Here is a 24,837-nt window from a genome sequence, read left to right as displayed (position 1 = left end):
CAGCATCCAGATCTAAAAATTTAGATGTGGGCTTCCCTGGTGGCTTGCGAGTCCGCCTGCCAGTGCAGGGGACACGGGTTCGAGCCCTGGTCGGGGGCGATCCCGCATGCCGCGGAGCAGCTGGGCGGGTGTGCCACGGCTACTGAGCCTGCGCCCTGGAGCCCGCAAGCCGGGGCCCGCGCGCCTGGGGCCCGTCCTCAAGGCGGGAGCGGCCGCTGCGGTGAGGGGCCTGCAGCGCCGCGGCGGGGAGTGGCCACAGCTCGCAGCGGCTGGAAGGAGCCCGCGCAGCGGCGAGGACCACATCGCAGGCAAAAATAAAATAAATAATAAAAATAAATTAAAAGAAGGATCTGATTCAGATAAACCTTTAAAAAAAAATTTAGATGTAAAGCACCTAGCCATGATAGATAGCCAATAAAAGTTTCCTAAATAACTTTTAAAAATTCAATTTATAGTACTTCTTTAATAGGATTTCCAATAATTACAGACTCTTGTATTTAGATACCAGGCTCAATAATCCTGACGTGGAAACCTTGCTTAAATGTATGAATAATATTTAAACTTTCAAAGATACAATGAAAATAAGTTATCAGGAACCACTTTATTTTTTATTCTCTCAACATCAAACATCCTTACTTTTTTCTGCTACCATATTTTGATTTAAAAAAAAGAATGTTGCAAAAATGCAAAGCTCAAAAAAGTTCTATTTGTTTACAAATTACTTTGTAAACAAGTTATGTCAATCAAATCTAAAACACTGCTGCGATTTCTTAGATCTCTTGGAAACCATGATTGACTCAGGTCCAAAGGCTTGAGAGGCCACTCGTTTGTAGGGGGATGGCTTTTAGGGTTACTGCCTACATTTCTGTAGCATTTTACTACAGCTTAAAGATCTGGTGGGGTACTTTTCTTTTGATTTTAAATATTTCCAAGAGAGCGCTACTTGATGATTGTAGGTATCTTGGTGAAAAGGAAGGAATCGAAGAAAAGGAGAACAGAGGAAGGAAAGAAGAAAGAAAATTGATTTCCATCGTGTCCCTATTTTACATCTGGTAATAACTATGAGGCAAGTAACCTTTGTCTGTATAGGTAAGATTAAAGCTCCTAAAATCTCAAAACGGCAGTCTGCTATCCCATCAAAATTCACATGGCAGGAGACCAGGAACAATCAGATTTCAAACCTGGGTGATTATGAACTAGGTCTTTTAAGTAAAATAAAGAACAAACTCTTTCTTGTAGGACACTGCAGCTATTTCTACGATAAACTTTAAAACCTGCAATCCCTCCATTTTGCCATACAGTATAACCCTCTCACTGACCCTGATTTCTAATCTACAAAAGACAGCAATGACTAAATTCAGCACAGAACAACAGCATTAAAGAGTTTTAAAACTTTTTTCTTACGTGCACTGATCACCACCTCCACTTTGTCCCAGTGTCTCTACTCTCACTTTTACCCTAATGATTTAAAATGAAAAAGGCCAAGTCCTCACCTTCAGCTTTTTGAGCCATATGCTAAGAAACACAAGGTTTCACAAGATTTATTCTTGTGTGAAAATTTTCATTATGTTGTTCTATGGAGGAAATAAGCCTATTAGTTTCTCAAAAAGAAGGTAAGTTATCTCCATTATAATAAAAGCTGCTGCAGCTTTTATTAATTTATTTTGTAAATATTACCTATTATGATAGTTTATGGGCATGTGGCATCACCTTACCCAATCACACTGCAACAGAGAGAATTCAGGAGTCCTTCAATACTCTTGTCCTTTTGCTTTGTTATATGGAGAATAAATCTTTATAAACAATAGTTTTTCACAGCAGCCGAGTGAAGAACATCCTTTGCCCACTGTACTCTGGGGAAATAACAGAAACTTTCTATTGAACCTAATTAAACTATGCACTAATACGCTACTGACATTCAGGAAGGGGCTATATATATACAGCTCCTTTAATTTGTTTGATTTTTTTCATTTCATTATATAAATAGTTTGGGGAAAATTGTTTTATAAATAGCTATTTAAAACTTGTGTGGCAATTTTTTTAGCTTTTAGTTTCTACACATCAGGCTAATTTACAAACCTTAGGAATAAAACTATGCCATAGTTATTTGGTTTTTATTCCCATAATCCTATCTACTAGGAAAAGTAAGCTATTATTCTAGTATTTTTCTCAGTACTTAGATGTCCAGTAGCACTCTGACAAAAGAGGTAAAATAAAAACAAATAGGAACCAGTACTGAGAAGGGGTATATGTTCCCAAGAGTAACATAAGATACCTGTGGGTATGAACATTTTTATTTATGCAGAAAATATTCTTAATGAAACTCATGGACAGAGATATAGAAACAATTTAAAACTGGATTAAAAATGTATTACATTAAATATGACATTTGTCCTATATTTTTGTTTACCATACATAAAATAAATTATAATAAAGTATACAAAGAATACTTGCAGAGTTATGAAAGATATAAAGGTCATAAAATCACTAGTAAACTAATAAAACCATTAATATGCTGATACAGCTCCTTCTATCATTTATTTCAATATCCATATGTTTGTTAACAATGTTGAAAAATTGAGCTTATGTTACGTGTATTAATTATCCCAAATTATCTTTGAAATTATCCCAAATTATCCTTCAAAAATCACCATTTTAATAACTGCGTAAGAGCCTGTCACATAGATGTGTCATAATTATTTACCCATTCTATTTCTTTTTGGCCATGTATGTTTTACAACTTTCATAATTATAACTCACATAACTAGAAACATATATTTAGGTAAATCTCTGCCTGTGTTTCTCCCTTGTTCAGTTACAGAGTGCTATTTGTGTTTTCACTGTAGAAATTAATAAACTGTTCCTGAGATTTACAAGATTATGAGGTATTATTTCTAGTTTTCAGTGGCACTGAAAATCTCTCTTACATAATTTCATGAATATTTCAATAGGAACATGAGGGAGTACAAATTAGGGGCAGCTAGCCAAGACCTCCACTGGAAATCAGTCTTTGTAATATCAAACAACCTGTACTTACTGACTCTGTTGTAGTACAATATCATCTTTTTCTTGAAGCATATGCCACAAATTCCTACACAGAGAAAGACATTCTTACATATGACTTCCAAAACACTCTCCTGCAGTTTCTAACAGTTGGCAGTCTTTTGATTACAGTAACTTTGACAAATGTGACACTGACAATATTAATGCATTAATATCATTCATATCAATCACATCTAGCTTGAAGGGTCATTTTCAAAGTTAATCGCTTAAGGCAAAGTCACCAACTATTAATGCTCCTAAACAGTATTAATGCTCCTAAACATTCAGAAAATTGTGGACTTATGCTACATTTAATCATATTTCAAGTTGTTTTGGAAAATATTTAATATGACTGTTCCAAAATACATCCCAAATGAATATTTTCATATGTACTTTTATTACTATTAATTATACATATTCCAATTCTGAATGTTAATTTGATTCTTTTAAAAAAATGTATTATTACTATGTCCAAATTTCCAAAAATCACCCTCTTTATATGTAATGTACTACAATTTCTGAATAATTATAAATTTTCAAATAGTAAGTAACTGGTAATTTAAACAATTTGATGTAACATATAACCTGGTAGTGCAATGAAAAGCAGTTATATGAAAGATGCATTTTAAAAGAAGAATACAAGGCACCAAAATAAAGTATTCTGTAGACACCATCTATCATTGCAACTTGCATTCTGTGGAATTAAACTAGTTTTAAGTGTTATTGATGGGATTTTATAAACCAGTTTTTACTAAAACTTTTGCATAAGAATTTAAAAGTTAGAAATGCGAATGACGGTTTAAAAAGGAAAGCATGAAAATGTGGAAACCAAATTAAATCTACTTAGAAAAATGTTGAAATCCAAGTAATTTGGATCCCCAAAATAACCAGTGGTTCATATCCTGTTCCAAATGAGAAGTCCTCCTTTCAGCCAATTGCTGCTGTAAAATTCAATGAGCTCAGGGTCAGACCAGCTCTGTGTATTTTTGCCGCAACTTAAATAGGTTTAGCTTGCAAGCATGGATTGAGAGAAAAATTATACGGGGAAAAAACATATGAACAACTGCAAAGCATTACAACTCTTGTTTTATAGCATAATGGTAAAAACTGCCTGGGGTGAAATCCTGCACTGCTACTTACTCACTCTGGGATCTTGTGAAAATTACTTAAAACCTCTGGGCCTCAGGTTTTTCATATGTAAAATGGCAATAATAATAATCATTCAGGATTGTTAAGATCATTAAATGGCATAATATACAGGAAGTAAATAGAAGAATTGGTGGCAGAGAGTGAGTGCTGTATCGGTGTTGCATATGATTATTATCACGTGGATGGCTTTCCATTATGCTCCATCTACAATCTACTGCCATGTACCAATTATACCCAACAAGACAGGAGAAGAAATATGCATACCTGAAGATTATATTATGTATAACAATAATACAATCGATATCAACGGGAGATAAAACAGTTGTGAAAAACTCAAGAGGTTACCTAGCATGGAGGAGAAATTTACCATTTTTTATTCATAATCTCTATTTTACTTCTGATTTACTCCTCTTGTCACTCAATCTTTTGCACCAAGTTCTAGCCAGATAATTGCACATGGTGCTGCTTTCAGAAATGTATATGCCGAGGTGCTCTGTTTTTATTTACTAATTACTTTGGTTTTCATTTGCTCTTTTTCTAGTTTCTTAAGGTGGAGGTTTACATTACTGTTTGGGGACCTTCCTTCTCTTCTTATAAAAGCATTTAATAATACTACAAATTTTACTCTCTGCAGTGCTTCGGCTGCCTTCCACAAATTTTGAAATGATTTCTTTTTTTACTCAGTTCAAAATATTTTTTAAAATTTCTTGAGACTTTTTATTTGACCCATGCGATATTTGCAATTATGTTGTTTAATATCCCAATACTTAGGGATTTTCTAAATATAATTCTGTCACTGGTTTCTAGTTTAATTCTGTTGTAATCTGGGAGCATAATTTGAATGATTTCTATTCCTTGAGGTTTGTTTTGTGGCCTGGAAAATATATATATATATATATATCTTTATGTGTATTTTAAAATACCATGTATTTATTGTTCTTGAATAGAGTGTTCTATAAACATCAGTTTGGCTTACTTGGTAGGTAACATTGGCCAATTCTTCTATGACATTATTGATTTACTGTCTAATTTCTGAGAAAGCAGTATTCAAGTCTCCAACTATCACTTTAGTTTCTTCATTTTTCCTTTCAATTCCATCACATTTTTCTTCATGTATTTTGAAGTTCTGCTGTTAGGACTGGTGTGTCTTCTTGGTAAACTGACCCCTTTTTATCTTCGTGAAATAATCCTTTCTATTACTAGTATTATATTCTGAAATCTAGCTTGTCTGATATTAATATAGACACTCTAACTATGAATTTTGTAGTTGATCCAGATTCTCATTGTTAATTTTGGAGCATTATATCATAGTGAACTTCTGTTACATCCTATGTGGAAACAGAAACTTTGACACTGTTTTTATTGAAGCAAAGATCTGAAATTCCATTTTCTGGAGAATCCTCCCAGATTTGGACAATTATGTGTCTGTAAAGCTTAGTTTCTTTTGATGCTGTGAAGAGTTATCTTTTGTCCTGTGTGTCCACAGGTCTTTTAGTGGATAATGAGGATATGACTTAGGAACTAGTCCATTTCACACCAGAAGCCTGACAACTAGCTTTAAACTCAATCTCATTAGGACCTGATTTTGATGACATAGCTTCATTTCATGAAGCGTATTGCCATTTTACATAGGGAATAAATGTGAGTCACAAAAAACTGAACATATTAGAGTGACCTTTCACTCTCAGTTGCACATGAGTACAGCCTTAAAAAAATAAAGGTGTCTGGCTTTAGATGCTTATAAATAAAATCATTTAAGAGTCTAATTAAGTCGCAGTATAGCATAAATGAAAGAGCATAGAATAGGAAATGAGAAGACTTATATTTGAGACCTGCTTTCACAACCTACTGATAACCTCAGGGAAGACATTTAGTAGCAAAAAGCCTCAGTTTCTTGGCAATAAAAATGGATAAAATAAGACTACCTGACTTAACTACTAAGAGACTTACTATGAGGCACAAATCAAATATCTAGAGTGAGAACACTATCAAGTGTTACACAATTATTTGCTTTTATTATTAAGTTGATTTAGTTTTAGGTTCTTTGACAAATGCTGTAAAGTATCAATTTCATCCAGTTAGGCAGTAGAGTTTTGAAATTGCAATCACATATTGAGGTACATAATAATATCTTAGTTTTAGTAATGAGAAGTGTTGGCAACCTCTATTTCTGAACGCATGAATTTAGAAACACATTACTTCTTTTTTTCCTTATGGAGATTGTACCAAGATCTAGCATTGATAGAGATTTTCCCAATATCTTCATTTTAATATTTTGTAATCCCCTTGTCTCCCTTAGGATGTTATAATTTGACATTGATGAGTAGTACTAAGATCAGGAAGTAGCATGGTTAGTTTTCTGGCAGGTTCATGCTGTCAGTGCCATCAGTTAATCTCTTTTCTCACATGTCAGCTTAACACTGCACAGTCATTTGAAAGCTCTATGTAAGAGTCTCCAACCTTCTTTTCTTGTTATAAGGAAGTTCCCTGAGTTTTTTTGTCATTATACATTCTTTAATCTGCTTGAAAGTAACATGACCCGCTGCATGGTTTCCCCTTTATTAATGCAAATGTTCCAGACAGTATCCTTTAACGTCTAGAATTAAACATTTTCTGTCAATTTCAGAACATGGAGCTCTGTTCAAAAAATGAGAATGCTACAACAATCCTCACTTTAATTGCTGCATCATAATCTCCAGACCTGAAAAGCCCTGGAGACCCTGATACATAAAATGCCTTTCAGCTATGCAGGGGTGGAATTCATTACAAGTGTGTTTTAAGTTGGGAATATATCTTGAACTCACTGAAAAAATATCAATGCCCTTGGGGTACTTGATAACTTGAACTATTATTTAAAGTGTAACAATGGTGATACACTAAGAGAGAGCAAAAAAGTAAGAAAAAATGTAATTATAACTATGAGGACACACATACATGAACACAGCCTTCGAGAGAAATAAGTATTATTATCAGATCTTCTTGCAAAGAGCAGGGAAAAAAATGAAATTTCTCTGGAAGACAAAAATGATTATCAGTAAAATAACACTATTTTAACATGGTTGATTAATTGTAAGGATAAAAGTGAAATTTCTACCTAGTATAGTATTAGTATAGTATTAGTAGTCCACTTCATTATACACTTACATTTTAAATAATTTTTAATAGGAAAATATAAATGCTGTCTCATGATATAATCTTGTAAGTGAAATTCCTTTATATATTGAACCTTAAGAAATTTTTACATAAAAATGTAACCTTTGTTTTGAGGTCTCTATGCATTATATTCATAGCTAAATCAACGGCAAATGAATATCCTGCATCAATCAATAGATTACAGAATAAAGTTCACACATTTCAACAATAACAATAGCACAGCAAGTGGTATGGTTTTCTCATTCCATTGAACCATGTGGAAAATAATTTCTGAGGCCAATGCACAGGCAGTCTTTTTTTTTTTTTTTTTTTTTTAAACATCTTTATTGAAGTATAATTGCCTTACAATAGTGTGTTAGCTTCTGCTTTATAACAAAGTGAATCAGTTATACATATACAATATGTTCCCATTTCTCTTCCCTCTTGCATCTCCCTCCCTCCCACCCTCCCCATCCCACCCCTCTAGGTGGTCACAAAGCACCGAGCTGATCTCCCTGTGCTATGCACAGGCAGTCTTAGATTAGTGGATTTTTTTTTTTCTCTCTCTCTCTTTTTTTTCCCCTTAGTCACATGTTAAATACTTGTCTTCTAAATTAACTGCATGGGTCAGGATTAAAGAAAGAAGAGGGCGCACAATCCAGGTCAGTGAGTATATTAATTGGCCTCTGTGCATTTTTTTTTTTTTTGATGATTTAATTTAAAACCATTTTTGCTGAGAAATCTTTTGAAAGGGAACATGTGATTTTCAAAGAAAAGTTGTGGAACAAACTGATCAAAGTGCCCATCAGCTGGAATAACATTTAAATGTGGGTGACCTGAAAATCCTCATAATGGAGCTTAATCACATAAAACAGAAAGACAAAATCAACAGCAAGCACGAACATAGTGATATAGCCCTACGCTGCCAATCAAGCAAACAGGGTTTTAATGGTTCAGAGAAAAGACACCAATCAGCGTGCTGATGTGATATCCAACTTGGTACTAGTGTTGACCTCCTTATCTCCTCCATAGAAGAGGTCTGAGAACAAAGTATGACCACTAAAATAACAGTACATACAGTAACACCAAGATTTCCTTAATGCTTATATTTATGTTGACATACAGGGGCACAAAAAATAAAAATATAACATTGAGTATGATTCATAAGTAGAAAGTCACATAAGTACACATCACCATTTGAAATGCACAAAAATGGTTATCACATTCATTCATTTTTACATTATAGTATTTCTAAGAGTTATTATATAATATTCACAATTGCAAGATCTTATTCCAGGTGTTCTGCCTTTTGCTTTGTGTTTCTATACAGGAAGTTTAAAATTAAAGTTATTCTTTATAGAAAATTATTTTGTTTTCTTCTAAATAATGCACCCAAGTGGAAATTCCCATCACAATCATGAAAAAGAAAAAATCCTTCCACCAAGAGAAGCCCCTAAACTAACCAAGAGAAGGGATATCCTAGTGTGCTCTCCTTGGTATGTCCCACACATACTTGGAAGGCATTAAATGGCTTCTTTGAGAAAAGTCTATTGGTATTTCTGTGTCTCAATTGCAGAATATTGATGGAAAAAACATAGACACAATACATCTTCCTGAGTCAATATACTCTACATAATGGATTATGCAGAAATTGCATGGATGCTGTCCTTACTTCTTTGCGCAATCAGAACATCTCAAGTTTTTTCATAAACCAAATATATATATGATTATACTATTTGATTTTTATATAAACAATATTACATGGGCAAGTTGGTTTCTGTCTAAAAGTTGGATTTTTTTTTTTTTTTAATAAAGAGGTTTTTAACATTTTCCATAGACTTGGATCCATAGGAATCAAGTGACTTGCTCAGTCTCCTGAGCAGTTGCAGATGTCCTGCCAGGTTATTGCTATGTTTTAATCAGAAGGACATGTTACCACCCTGATCCACTTGACATAGTCTAGCAGAGAATCAATTCCATCACAGATATGGAGATTCGGTGGGTATAGATTCTGATTAAATTACTGTATAACAGAACCATAACACAGTAAAGTTAGAAAAGAGAAATACTCTTTTTAATAGTGCCATGGTGATTGAGATTTTCAAATTAAATTAGATTTAGGATAACTGAGTTGGTCATATAGGCAAAATAATCGTCTCAGTATTTATTAATAAATCTTCTTAAATCAAAGAAATATTGTAGGGTAGGACTTGTCTTAATAAAGTTGAAGTAAAAATTTGGGATCTCCATACATTTGCAAAATGGATTTGGTTTTGAATATAACCCAAGAAAATATGATCAACAGAAGTAATGTTTAAATGCCCACTCATCACAAGGAAATTTTACTCCTATTCTTTAAGGTAAAAAGAATAAAACCAAAGAAAAACGTATTGATTTGAGGCATCCTCTGGGGAAAAAAAGTGGCCTTCTTGTATATGGTTGAGGGATAGAAAGGTGAAGTTACTAAGCTATGGTGACTTTTTTTAAAGCTGATTTCCTCCTTTATGAAAGAGCCTGTTTCACATTTTATGCTCACAGACTAGAGAAAGCATGCTTGTGGTAAAGCCATAGCAATGTGAAGTAGTTTATGTTCTGTGCTTATGTGGGAATAACAAATCAAAACCAGACATATGTTTGGTTTCAAAAGTACAGTTTTGTTATAAAAGATTTACTTAACATTTGAAATATTGAAGTGCTATTAGCCTGGGGTTTGGATAGTAATAGAGAAAAGTTAACAGGTTATATTTTGCCAAAGTATTGATTTACATTCTGCTGAAAGCCTCTTGCTTGTTTTATATTTTTTCTATATTCATAGAAACAGAAATCTGTGCTCAGTATAAATATCAAGTTATAGTACAAATGATTAATATAGGGTATTGAACGTCTGAATTTCTAAGAAAAGTTGAATTTACTTCAGTTCTGAGACTAAGATACTTCCAAAATATGTCATACAGGTTCATTCTAGGCATAATTAAAATTAGCAACATCTAGCTTAAAAGTTCACCCATAACCTTTAGACTAAAATCAAAATGGTTTAGATCCACAGAGTTTCAGAACCAATATTATTAGTGGCAACGTAAAGCTAAACTCCAGAATAACATTAATTGCTTTAGTTTAAAAATAGCAAGTAAGCCACAATCCATAGAAAGCTTTCTATTATTTCCTCATGATGTTAATACCTGCATTATACATTAGAATTAGTAAACTGCCTCTCTCTTTTGCTTGATATTTTACCTTTGTAAAAAATGATTTCCTAAACAAGTTAAGAATAGCAACATTTTTAAAATTGGTAAGACAAATCTACTACTTTTTTTCTTTTTGGTGTAAATCCTTCATTATATACCCCATTATTCATGTATGATAAACATGTAAGAATCACTTCTCCCTATATCAGTCACTGGATTGTGTAAGGTGAAATGTGTTGAATATAATATTTGTTTTATCTTGATTCAGTGAGAAATACCATAATCATGTTTTTCCCCTGTGTGAACAACTTTCTGATGTGCACCAGCTTGGTTTCATATTGTTGAATTGAAAAATCTAATTTGGAAATGGTTCTTGTCGATCTCCCATTTACTGTGTTTTTTTCCAATACACTCATCCATCAGTGCTGACTCCTTGTGGTATAACTATTTCCCTTTATATGGATTTTTACAGGGAAGTCACCAGATCTGTTCTTTAAATGTTTCATCATCTGACTTTGAATACTGATGTGACTCCAAGTCATCTAATTTGCAATGCATCTCTTACTGTCATCAGGCAATACTAATAAATTTAACCTAAAGATAATTGAAACATACTGAATTTTCATTTAACAAATCTTTAAAAGAGAAAGTTATTTTAATAATTTACTGAGAAAGGAAAAATCAATTAGATATGAAAATTTTGTGGGAATCAAAACCATTAAGAATGATTAAAATACTTGAAAATATAAGTTTTTCTTTAAAAAAATAAATAAATAAAGTCTTTCTTGTATATACAGGTATAGTATAGTACAAAGACAATTCTTACAGGCTTTTCTCATGTAAAAACCATACAGACTAAGTTACATTAAATGAGAGAAAAAATATGCCGGGTTTGTTGTGTCAATTCAAAAGAATGCTGCTATTCTGAATACTTTTAAGGAAATCATTGGCTAGCAAAATGGATTGACAGTTTATCGATTCTGAATTGGCTAATCTTAATTCAAATATTTCATCAGAATAAATGCTTTTCACTAATAGAGATTTAAATTTTATCTACTAATTTATATCCTAAAATGTCCTAAAATGATCTATTGTTGGAATATAAAGTAAAGAATCTTTTATAATATTTTAGCATTTTTCATCCTTTACATTTTCTTACCTCTTTATGGCAGGTTTTATAATCTGGGTGAACCACTACTGAACTGAAAAAATAAAACTATTTCTCGTTGATCTAAAGTTTCAGCAAAAATTTGAAAATAGTGATATAAGTTAGAGTTTCAAATATTATTTATAAAAATTTTGATATGAAGCTTGATACAGCTGTTGCTCTTAACTTTCTTAAGAATTTCCTGTGAAACTTCATATAAAACATGATTTGTCTGGGTACAGTGTTGTCTTTGAATGCATACTTATAATTTTTAAAAAATAGATGCTATGGCCTGAATGTTTGCATTCATCCCAAAATTCATAGGTTGAAAACCTAATGCCCAAGGTGATAGTGTTAGGAGGTGGGGCCTATGGAAGGTGATTAGGTCTGAGGGTGTGACCCTCATAACTGAGATAAATGCTTTTATAAAAGAAGCACAAGAAAGTCCCTTGCCCCTTCTGCAATGTCAGCACGTATCAGCAGTCTGCAACCTAAAGAGTGCCTTCACCAAAACCCGATTACACTGGAATCTGGATCTTGAATTCCAACCTCCAGAACAATGAAAAATAAATTTCTATTGTTTATAAGCTACCCAGTCTGTGTTTTTTGTTGTTGTTGTTATAGTAGCCAAAATGTACTAAGAGTATGAACTAGACATACACCATTTCAAAAGGTAAAAATGTAGTTTCATGTAATTGAAGATTAACAAGTTGACATGCAAAATGGATTTTATTTTAACTTCATAAAATATTTAGATATTTTATATTATGCACATCTCAGATGGTTACATAGTTTTTCGAATGGTTTAAACCCAGAATGTATGTCTCAAATTATTTTACTACTTCTCAAATATTTAATAATATATGTGATTTTGAAATTCTTACATTTGTAGAGTGGATCTAATCTAAACTTTTACTTAAAGGTCACCTGTTTGTTGAATATTCTGGTTTTCTGGAGATCAATGGTAGTCCTTTAAGACGGTTAGTTTATGTCAGTCAGATGATCTAGGTTTCTGTGAAAGCATGAATTTACAGTATTCTTTTTCAGATTTCATAGGAGGTTGCACATATGGTTGGAAAAGTGGAGCTATTATCCTAAAAATATTACCTTTAGTTAATTTTTCATAGGATACTTTTTATTATCATGAATACTTGAACAAACCTTGCTGCTTTTTACATATCTACATAGTACTATATTTCTTCGTATCTTTAAATGAGTAAAGTGCCTGTTTGGGGTTTTGTTTGTTAGTTTTACAATAAATATTAGAAAGGCAAAAGTAGCGGTAGCTTATTTTTTAATACAAAATTAATAAGTACACTTGGATATAAATGCTCAGGATAGTTTATATATTCCAGTGACTGATATTGTACATATAATCAGGTTGACCTCTGGCTATAGGGGAAACATCATTCGGATTTTAATACTTATACTTGTTTTTTCTAAGCCATGAATATTAAGCAGTGCCAAGAAATATAAAATACAAAATAGATTATACACCTTATTATTATTTTAATATATTTTAAGAAAAAAAGACAAGGGTAAAAATGCTTGAGAAATTAACAGCAGAGGAGAAAGTTTACTCAGCTATAACCCAAGTTTTAATTAAAACCATGATTGATGGCAAATGCCATCTTGCAGTGTGACCTCTAGAAAGATCTACAGTTGTTGAATCAATTGAGAAGATGGTCTCCACTCTTTTCAAAGTAAAACACAAAGTAGATAAATCATATTTAGAATTATCAATCACATGAACATTATATTAATGATTTGGAAATCTGAAGACAGGCAAAAAAGTAGTCCTAAAAAATGAAGTAAAGGAGCTTTGGGGATGCCTTATTCGGGAAGCCATAATTTCCAGATTATTAACCTAATCATTTAAAAAGAACTTTTCACTGCATTAATCCCATTTAAATTTAAGATGGAAACACCGAATAGAGATGAAGCTCTATTAGTTGCACAATGTGAATCAAATGGGACTACAGACAGGACTGGAGAGAAAAAACATGACTGTAAGCAGACTTTCAAAAGACATCATCATCCAATAAATATTTAGCTAGGAGGGTATCTGAATTGGAGAACTTCCTTACCCACCAAGAGTGGTTTTATGCATACTCACATTTGATTAAATCTTTAAAAGAAAGCAAGTGATCAAATGAGACTCACGAAAAGGAAAAAAAAAAGAGAAGATATTCATAATGTTTTGACATTGTTGATGAAGACCACAGGGCAGCTATGGAATTTTTTTTAAAGGGATTTAAACAAAGGACTAGAAAAGCCAGCAAAACCAAGGTCAAACACCCTCTAGAACTCTCTGATCTGAGCCCATTAATACAAAAAAGGAAAAGAACTCTAACGCCAAGAAGAAAAATAAAAGACAACTAATGTTGTTGAAAAATGTGTTTTTAATAAAAGTTAAAAGCACATGAATTATATAGTTTGAAGAAGAGACATTTTCAGTGTCCATCTTTAAGTAAAGAAAATTCTGTTATTTAGACATCACTATGTGTTCTCAAGAAGCAGAGCAAAAAGCAGCAAGCTTAAATAGCACTGAGTGGGATTTATGCTATAAAAAAGGATGAGATTTCCTGCCCTAGGAGTTGTTAAATCCAGGAATAAGAGACGGAAGGAAGCTGTACTTTCTTTTGAAGGGGTAGAGAATTAAGGTAGCTCCCCATCTGTCAGGAAAGTTTAAGGCAGGGTGAATGGATTAGGTGACCTTTCAAAATTACTTCCATCCCAGGATTTATGATGTCAATATAAACCAGCAGCCCCAGATGGAAACCTGGGCAGGAACCACTGACTCCTGCACTTGTTTGTGCTTCTCCTTGAACACAGGCATAATCAGGTAACTTGACAGAGGAACTTACAGTCAACAGTGAAAGCTTGGAGCCAGAGAGCTTGGATTCTAAGACTGTGAGTTTCAGCTTCTTCAGCCACAAAAGGTGGGTAACTATTGTACTTGTTTCACTGGATTTTTAAGAAGATTAACAGATATGATGTACATAAAGCAGATAGTATGAAGTAGGAACACAATAAAAATCAGTGTTCTCATTAAACTCTATTCTGCCACTACATCAACCATTGTGGTACAAAATGATACTGCTCCAGTGACAGCTCTACCTTTCTTTCTTGTCTATTTCCCCTCACATCTTCTGTTCCTCCCCACTTCTACTCTCAATAGAAAAGCCCTGTGTCTATCCAGAAAAATTTTAACTACTAAATTTCATCAGGCAACAGAGACTGCTGATATATGAAAGGGAGATGAAGTGAACAGCTATACAAACATTGCAATATTCGAAAATATGCCAAATATCAGTAAACTATGGTTTCCCCTGAATGAAATTTTACCCATCTATTAAAATACTGTGTAAAAATTACTTAATGACAGGAGAAACTGCTGTAATGTAAGCAGATGAAATAGAATAAGATATAAAAGTAATATGAGACACATAAATCCACATAATAGACTTTGGAAGATAAAGTACTCCAAAATATCACAGCATATATCTTATATACCTCTTTTTTATGCCAGTGGTTTGAGTTTTCTCCTATAGTTTATTTTTCCTAGATTGCAGGTTATATTATTAGAAAAAAGTAAAATTTTTGGTTTGTTTTGTTTTATAAAACATGGCTTTTATGCTTCCTCTTGTTTTTATAGTTTTTTCAAAAAGTTATCAGCTATTAGTTCTGATTGTTCTTTTAGGAAGGAACTGGCCCTTACATTTTATTTTTGACATGTAATGAGACTTGACTTGCAGTATACATATTTAATAATTTTTAAATGTTTACAAATGTATCTATTCATACATATGCAAGTATCATTTGCAGATGCTACGACAAGATGCTAGTGGTGAAATAACCATAAATCTGACCTTGATTCTCTTTTATCAGGCTTTTACTACAGCTCAGTATGAAAAATAAATCTTCATTTTCTTCTTCATTTTTCTTTTGGATAAAATCTTAGAATTCATTCAGAATTTTGCAAATCAGTGATATTTTATTAAACTAATCAATAAAATACATGAATATAGATATAAAATCATATATGAATATTCTACAAATAATGTTTTTAAAGTGTGTATATATATGTATGTATGTATTTGGCAATTATCCTGAATAAACTCATTCAACTCGTATTTACATGTACATTGCTCCCAAAGAGTCAACATTTATTTATTTATTGCTCAGTATATAATCTCATTAAGAATACTTTCTTCTCTGTGTCCACTGTTTTTTTTTGTTTGTTTGTTTGTTTTTTTAGAGTATGACCCTTCTACCCGTCTTGTTGTTGTTCCTTCTTTATGTCTTTTGATGTAGAATCCTGGTAGGTTTCACACTTTTTTTTTTTTTTTTAACTTTGGTTTTATTTTATTTATTTATTTATTTATTTATTTATGGCTGTGTTGGGTCTTCGTTTCTGTGCAAGGGCTTTCTCTAGTTGTGGCAAGCGGGAGCCACTCTTCATCGTGGTGCGTGGGCCTCTCACTATCGTGGCCTCTCTTGTTGCGGAGCACAGGCTCCAGACGCGCAGGCTCAGTAGCTGTGGCTCACGGGCCTAGTTGCTCCGCGGCATGTGGGATCTTCCCAGACCAGGGCTCGAACCCGTGTTCCCTGCATTGGCAGGCAGATTCTCAACCACTGCGCCACCAGGGAAGCCCTGTGTCCACTGTTTTAAAAGTGAGTCACAGAAGTTTCTCTGCTCATTTTCCAATGATATCCAGATACCTCAGAAAAATATTGTAATAATCATATTGATAAAATATGAGCTATGATAAGAAAAAGAAAGCAGCAAGCAATATCAAGGGCCTCTCTTTTTTTTGTTCCACCTTGAATACAATACTACTAAATTTATTCACTGCTTCCTTCATTCCAGGCACCATGTTGAGGACACAAAGCTAAATATGATATCTGTATTTCCACAGCACGTTGTACTTTTTTTCACCTTATATTATAGATAATTATATTTCTTCCCCAAAACTGTAAGCTACTGGATGGCAAATGCTAAAAGCACATGAATGACTTTTATCATTTATGACTTTTTATCTTTGTATTTCTAGTGCTTGACAATCATTCAGCTTTTCGAGTTACTGAGTCAATGGATGGGCATTGAACTAAAGGAGTTTATCTACAAGAGAACTGTTCTCTATTTTCATAATAGACGTCAAAAGCCTTGGATAAAAAATATTAAATTTCTTATTACGTATAGGAGTATCAGATGTCATTTTCTTTTAGTCACTGATTCTAACCTTAAAAATTAAAGTAAACATAAATGAGAGGAGCACAGTTACCACTTGCTTAATTTTCATTTACAAGTTAAGTGTATCTTTTTGGTATTAAGCAACTTTGGAACAATCATCACATCATTTAAGTTGTCCCTAAATTACTTTGTCCTTTTTGGGTTTTTGTTTGTTTCTTTGTTTGTAGTAAATAAACTCCAAGGAAATACTATTCAACCATGTACCCACATCTCTATTGGTTGTTAATTTGAAAAACCATGTTCTTTAAGAGAGACAGAGACAATTCATCAAGTAAATCTTATAATGTCTGTCTTCTTGTTAATAAGTCCCCCAGTTAACCATATAATTATTGCTGTTTTCACAAGGAGACCTAGCATAGTGGAGGAAAGAAGACACACGAATACAACTAACTGATAACAGAAGAATTGATGGGGAAAAAAAACCATTGTCAGTCACCTTAAGAAATGTCACCCCCAGGAAAATAAAATTGAGCATGTAGCACGAACTGCATATATCTGCTTACATCCCTTTGGCCAAAAAAAAGTCTTATTTATGTCTTTCACAGCTCTGGCTTACTGATATTGTCTGGACCTCCTGACTGTCAATATTTTTGTTTGGGGGGAATATTTTTTCTCTTTCCAAGCTGAAAGAAAAATATGAGCTTGTTTTCTCCTTCCCTCCAGGATATAAAAGAAGAACAACAGCAGTTAAAAAGACACTCTTTTAAAAAGCAACTGCCATAAAAATAGGAAGCAGACACATGGCATGGGAAGAATTCAAATGTTTGCTTATTTCATGAAAAAGTGAATGCCTCAAAAAGTTGACTGCCTTCACCAAACTACTCTTGTTATATTTATCATAAAAATGAATCCTCTCCAATTAAAAAGGTAAGGGAAACCCCAAGATCTTAATAGATTGTATTAAATAGAACCACCTCATGTATATGTAAGGAACTGAGTCTGATCTTCAGAAAGAGATGGTAGTAATTTTGATGAGGGCTGCCCTAAGGACACCTGTTGACTGGCTAGGTATTATCTCTCTTCTCTCCTCTCCAATCCAAACTAATTAAGGCTGTGGAATCACCAGTATGACATCTTCAGCAACTGTAAATGCATCACCATATTACAGATTCAGATTCCACATACCAATTCACTTCTAGTTCACAAAAAAATGTTATTTTAAAATCTCTATCCATTCTAGATTAACATCTTTTTTGCCTATTGATTGCATCTTTTAACGTTTTGAGATCCTACATAATCAAAAGAATTGAGCCTGTTTACTCTGCTGCCTAAAATCCAACCAACCAACTCATGAAAATATCATTTCTGATCATGTTTTTACTTGATTCCAAATGTCAGAAAGTTGGAAAAAATTCCAAATAAATACATATGAATCTGCTGTGCAAAATAACAGGTGCATCCATGCATTTACTGTTTGAAACTGGCATGCTCTGCTAATCAACCAGAATTCCCTGTGTTACATACTCATATATATATACTTAGACACCACCAGATTCAAAATGTGTTTCTTTCTACTAGTCTCAAAATGTCACAAAGATAGAGAAAAGCTCTGTGATTTGAAACAGAAAAGCTTTTTGAGTGTGCCTCTTCCCTTCATCCACTGTATCATATGGAAGTTTACACATTTCTTACAAGTACCTAAAATGTACAGGTAAAGCCAGTGTGTTTGAGCACAATTCCATCTTATGCACATGTGTACTACTCTGAATTAAAAACAAATCACATACTTTAAATTTGAAAACGTGCTATACTAGGAAAAGTTTTTTTTTAATTCTATGGGTTTTTTTAAATCTCACAGTGTACTGGCTAACAAAAGTTAGCATCTAAATTCTCATGATAGAGAACATGTATGAAGAAGAAAACAAAGAAGGTACAGTGGCATTTTGTTGAATACTTTGGTTTTAATGAAGCAAACACAAATACCCTACATTTAGCTCTCCACATCTATTCAAATATTGATTTAGAAATTTTATGAAAAAGTTCAAATCACAGAGGAACAATTATAACTGAATAAAGTGGGCAAAAGCTGGAGCCCTGTACCTGTCGAAATTATTGTTAGGGTTTAATGGACTGGCAAGATTCATGGTAAAAAACAAACATTTTGGTCAGGAGTTTAATGAGCTCAGTGAGATTCTTACTTGCCCAAAAATGCACATAGAACATCTGGCACTGGCAGTTACAATGATAATTCAAGGGTTGTTCTGAATATTATGTAAAAAAGCCAGCAACCTAGTAACATCTACTTAAAAGGATAATTCTAGGAGATATTAGAGGTGTGAAGTGAATATTGTCCCCAATTTAGAGTCCAGATAATATTCATGCTTTCATTTTCTGAAAAAACATATTTCCCCTAAATTCTCCAGTTCAGATGCTCTATTACACACATACACACACACACACACACACACACACACACGGTAGACAAAGCAATCTGACATTTCTTAGCCTCTGGTAGCTTACATTTAAATAGAATAGTCATTGAAATAATCATTTATTTAAAAAATGCCTTTAAGCATGAAATTATAAAGCAAGAAAATAATGGGGAAAACAGACACCATGAACAAAATTAGTAACTATTTACTGGAAACTAGAAAACTCATTTTTAGCACAACTGTAAAATAAACTTGGAGAAGTATTCTATATTTCCAACTACTTAGTTGGAAAATTGAATAAGATAAGGAAAAGTAATGTTTCCTCTTGTCATCAGCCCTATCATTTTTGCTTCTCTGAATTGGCTGCTGGGTTTTCATCTCATGAACCTACCCACACAGAATCACTAGGATTGGAGGGTTAATAGATGCTTCTCTGTTTCACAAGACCTATTAGAGCAGTCAACACATCTTTAATGTGCTGTAACTTTCAATTAATTTTTTAAAGTCAGCCTTTTCCCATTGTAGTCAGCAGGGTTACTGTGTATCAGCTTGTGAGTATATGCCCAGAAGACCTGTGTTCTCAAGTTTGGGAGTGGGCTATAGAGGCCGTGACTATACTTTCCCTTGTTTTTCAACTTGTATTCCCTTGTATTGTACTTTACAATAATAATATATCATATACAGCACTATTATAAATATGTATTAATATAATGTATTTTTCTATCCAGTGCCTCCATTTTTATAGCTTTAAAGATTTAATAGCAACTCAGTAATACTGATTTTGTATAGTAAATTATTTCTTTAATTTTTAGAAAAAAGTAGAGGAAAAATTACTACTGTATTAGACAACTTTCTTAATAGAATGTTTGGTGTATTTTAGTTAATAAGGTTTATTGATGCGCCTTTCTATAAAAGTATGTAATTATAAGAGGCAAAATAACGATGCTGATATCTCATATGTACATGTTTGACTATTCAAGTTGAATAACTTAAAAGACACCTTTTTTAACTGCCAATCTTTGCAAATACAGTGTCAAAATAATTCTTTCTTGAAAAATAATTATTACAAAAGTATATTTAGAAATCAATCACAATGAATGCATGACACAAAAATATAAAACAATAAACAATATTTACATAATAAAATGTTTTCAAAAAGTTTGTGGTTGTGATCACCTATACAAAAAGTAATATCAAAAGCCAAAATGTGTAATGAGATTCTGAAATACAGCTGATGATTTTATGGTGAACAGTTATTTACCTTATTTACCTGCAAAATAACTAAAATCTTCTCATTAAAACATGTCTTGTGCTAAATGAAAACATGTTTGTGATAAGCCACAGCCAAGGCATTACCTTATGTATATTTATCTATCTATTTTTCCTGTAGCAACACTCAAATTGATTAACAAAATTGGTTTTATACATGTGTGCTCATCACGTATACACTGCATATTTCCAGCAAAAGTTGGGATACTCCTTGTGGAAGTCTTATTATTTTTTGCGGGGATGGGGGTTTCTCATAGCGTTGTTTTTAAAATCTCAGCTAATGTTGTATTTAGTAGATAATGTTAAAAATAAAATGATCAAAATTTTATACAAAACTTGGAAGGTTTTATTTTTGTCCTAAATGTGCAAAATGTGAAAGTGGTACATTGTAATATCAATAATTCTATGTTCTTTGATAGTAAGCATTTGTAAATCCAAGGATTGTACCATTGTTATTTAAACAGATTGTTATAACTAATCCCTAAAGCATTTATCAAACCTTACATCTAAATAATATTTATGTGGAAAGAGCAATACTGTCTGCATAGCTTGAATGAATAGGAAAATCGAGGTGTGTTACTACGATAAATGGGAAACTAAATATTCCAGATGGACATATGTACACAACATAAACAAATTCACTTTGTATTTCACAAGTACAGACTAAGCAATTCTTTTACTCAATGCGTGAAAATAATTCTATGTTTAAAAGGAGCCCCCTCTTTGGTCAAAATTACATTTTACATGCAAAGTAGTGATTAAAATAGTTTGAAAGTTCCAGGTTTTCTAGGCTTTGAAGAAATGATGACTAAAACAAAACAAAACAAAACCTGCTTTAACTTAAACACTGGCTCTGATTCATGATGATCTTATGTTAATACCACCCCTCACATTCAGAAAATAAAACAAAACAATATTTATAACAATTCCATGGATTGTATGTAATTCCATGGTATCCTCAGTAAACCAGAAATCACGAAGAACCCCTGAAAGATCAAGAGTAGATAGAAGTGGATTATAGAAGGAAGGCTCAGTTCAAACATAAGCAAGGGAACATTTCTGAAATATGGCAGAGAATGCAAAGGGGCTCTCTTTTATGTTGATCCAAGGAGCCAAAACCCACCATGTTTAGATCAATCTACAAAAGTATTTTAATATGTATCACTAAAAAAAAATCTTGTTCAAATATCCTTGATAGATAGTAGCAAGAGAAAAGGGAGGAGGAAATGGAAGTGAAATTATGCTTTATTAGGGAGGCTCAATACCTTAATTGACACTAGTCATTGACTGAAAAAGTAAATATTGAAAAATAAAATATTGAATATGCGTTAAAATATAATGATGAGATTCAACTTTCTGCAAAGTTGGAGCAGTGGAGTAGTAGTTTAGAATAACCATTCCTTAAACACAAATAGAATAACTTTATATCATATATATATCTAAGTGTGTGTGTATACACATACACACATATGCAATGTATATATGTGTGTGTATATATACATATATATATATATATATATATATATATATATATATGAAGGCAATAGACATAATCAAGGCAGTAAGAATTTGTGAGGCAAAGATCTATGAGAGTAAGGATGCATGCATGTGTACCCAGGGTTTGGTACTCCTTTTCCCCAACAGATATTTGGCTACTCATAGCAGGTAGCTGGCAGGTTAATAAGCTGAAAAAAAATTGTGAACAGAACACACAACATTAAGTAGAGGGGAGAACTGAACAAAGCCTTATTCATTCCATAGGTTTTGGCTGGGAAGCTGAAGTGCTAAATCCTAGGAGTAAAGTTAAACAAGAAATAAACCATTCTTCCCAAAAATAAAACTCCGGCTTCAATTTGCCTCAGTTTTTTATTGGACTAGCATGATCTGAGATTTCAGGTGGCCAATCTCAGCCATGTTCAGAGGAGGATAATTGAGAATCTCAAATAACCTTTAAAATTTCAACTTAAAATTCCAACACACAAGGAAACTAAACTGTGACTGTAAATCATAAAACAAATCAGAACATATAAAGAAACTAAATGGGTATAGATAATGGAGGATTCAGCCTCAAACTTTAAAATAACTATACTACAGGGACTTCCCTGGTGGTCTAGTGGTTAAAACTCTGCGCTTCCATTGTAGGGAGCATGGGTTCAATCCCTGGTCAGGGAACTAAGATCCCAAATGCAGTGAGGCGCGGCCAAAGAACTTAAAAATAAATAAATAAATAAATAAATAAAATAACTACACTACATATATTTAAGAAATTAAAGAATTATATTAAGAATTTCATCAGAGTACTATAAAAATAAAAAACAACAAATGAAAAATTATATACTGTGAACATATTAACAAAAGAAAATTTGGTGCCACTACATAAATATTAGGAAAAGTAAACATTATAGCCAAATGCATTATTAGAGAAAAAAAAGGACAAATTATTGAGAAATACTAAATTAAAAGAAGCATAATTCAAAGGAGAAGAGACAAATACATAACAATGTGGGAGATGTTAGCACGTTATTTTTAGTAATAAGACAACCAGACCAAAAAGATGCATATTCAAGTATGCACAAAATTACCACAATTACCCACATTGTGAGATAAAAAAGATATCTCTCCAAATTCCAAAGGCTTGAATCATAAAATAGCACAGAATAGTTAAGCTATAAATCAGTAGAAAAAACATTACTAGTAAACCATTTCATGCTTGGAAATCAGGAAACCACTGCTTAATTATTCATGGCTCAAAGTATAAATCAAATGAAAATAGAAAATAATTAACCAAATACTGATTGTAATATGATATATCAAAACTTATAAGATGCAGAAACTAATGTATTAAGACAGAAATTGATCCTAAATGTCTTTAATTAGACAAAAAGTTTCCATTAAATTATATAATCATCTACCTTTATGAGATAGAAAAATCAGAGGAAATATAACTCACAGAAATTAGAAGGAAGACCTAATAAATAAATAGAAGCAAAAATTAATAAAACATATTTTTAAAAACTTTTAAAAGAGAGGGTCAACAAAATTTTTTTTTCTTTTTGCTTTTGTGTCTTTGTAAAGATCAGTCAAATTGCTAAAACTTTGGTGTGGCTAATTTATTAAGAAAAGAATTTGCAATATCAACTTCAAAAGGAAAAAGTAGACGGGAACATCATTACAAAATGTATGGCTACTAAAAAGAATCTAAGATGATATTATTAAATATTTTAAACCAATCCATTTGAAACTATTAGATGAAATTTTTTAAAACAGCAGAAAAGTTCAATTTCCAAATTGCACAGGAACGAATAGAAAATATAAATAATGTTTTAAAGAACTATAATTTGTAATTAAAATCTTTCCTACAAAGAAACATCTAGTCCAGATAGGTCCAGTAGTAGACTCCACCAGATGTTAAAGGAAAAGATAAGACAGCTCTGACACAAACTCTTCCAGAGAAAGGAATACATGGAGATACATCTTTGATGGTCTCACAGAATCTCCCCCAATGAGAAATGAATATATATAAATAGATCTACACTGTCCAATAAAGTAGTGTGTAGCTGCAAGTTTAAATTTAAATGAAATTAAAACAACAATTTTTCAGTCACACTAGCCATGTTTCAAATGCTCAATAGCCACATGGAGCTATCAGGTACCATACTGGACATAAAGAATATAGAAATTTCCATCATCACAAAATGTTCTACTGGATAAGGTTGAATTAGAAAAATGAAGTTTTAAATATTTTTCCTATACTTATTATGATCATTCTAGACAAGCAGTCTATTTTTCTCATTTAAAAAAACTAACAAAATTTATAAACATAATAATTTATAAGAAGAATTTAACTCATACCTTCCTCAGAGAATGCTTTGAGGTAGGAATTATCACTGTTATTACTACTACTATTACTATTATCATAAAAATAAAGATATTGAGGATAAATCCACAGAACCAGTGAAAATTTTGGCTGCCCTAGACAGTAAGCTGCATATTGCCATTCTACTTTGCAGACTTTCATACAGTAAAGCAAAGAGATTCATCTACCAAAATTTGATCGTTTCTTTCCAAAATAAACTTCAACAACTTTGTTCTAATTCTGTTGTTCATCAAGCAATATTCTGATGTGTCCTTTGGGAAAGGACTATTCTGTGGAGATATTAACTGGCCTTAATCAGGCTGAACACTGCTTTCATCTGCCTTCATTATCCCTCCCCTTACTACAAGCTTAAAATATATAACTTAGTTTGCTAATACAAATTTCTCTACAGCAAGGAATTCCTGTAG

At 32.6% G+C, this 24,837-nt stretch overlaps 1 long non-coding RNA gene across 1 annotated transcript in view; it reads left to right on the top strand.

The window, feature by feature from the left end:
- Positions 1-18,023, top strand: part of LOC132363713 (uncharacterized) — a 69,754-nt gene extending 51,731 nt beyond the window's left edge. The window contains exons 3-4 of the long non-coding RNA XR_009502645.1: positions 14,491-14,597; positions 17,576-18,023. This is a non-coding gene — a long non-coding RNA (uncharacterized LOC132363713). The remainder of the gene's footprint in view (positions 1-14,490; positions 14,598-17,575) is intronic.
- The last annotated feature ends 6,814 nt before the right edge of the window (positions 18,024-24,837 follow it).

The sequence above is a fragment of the Balaenoptera ricei genome, chromosome 3 (genome assembly GCF_028023285.1).
Source record: "Balaenoptera ricei isolate mBalRic1 chromosome 3, mBalRic1.hap2, whole genome shotgun sequence".
Lineage (NCBI taxonomy): Eukaryota > Metazoa > Chordata > Mammalia > Artiodactyla > Balaenopteridae > Balaenoptera > Balaenoptera ricei.
This window is presented reverse-complemented; position numbering and strand designations above follow the sequence as displayed.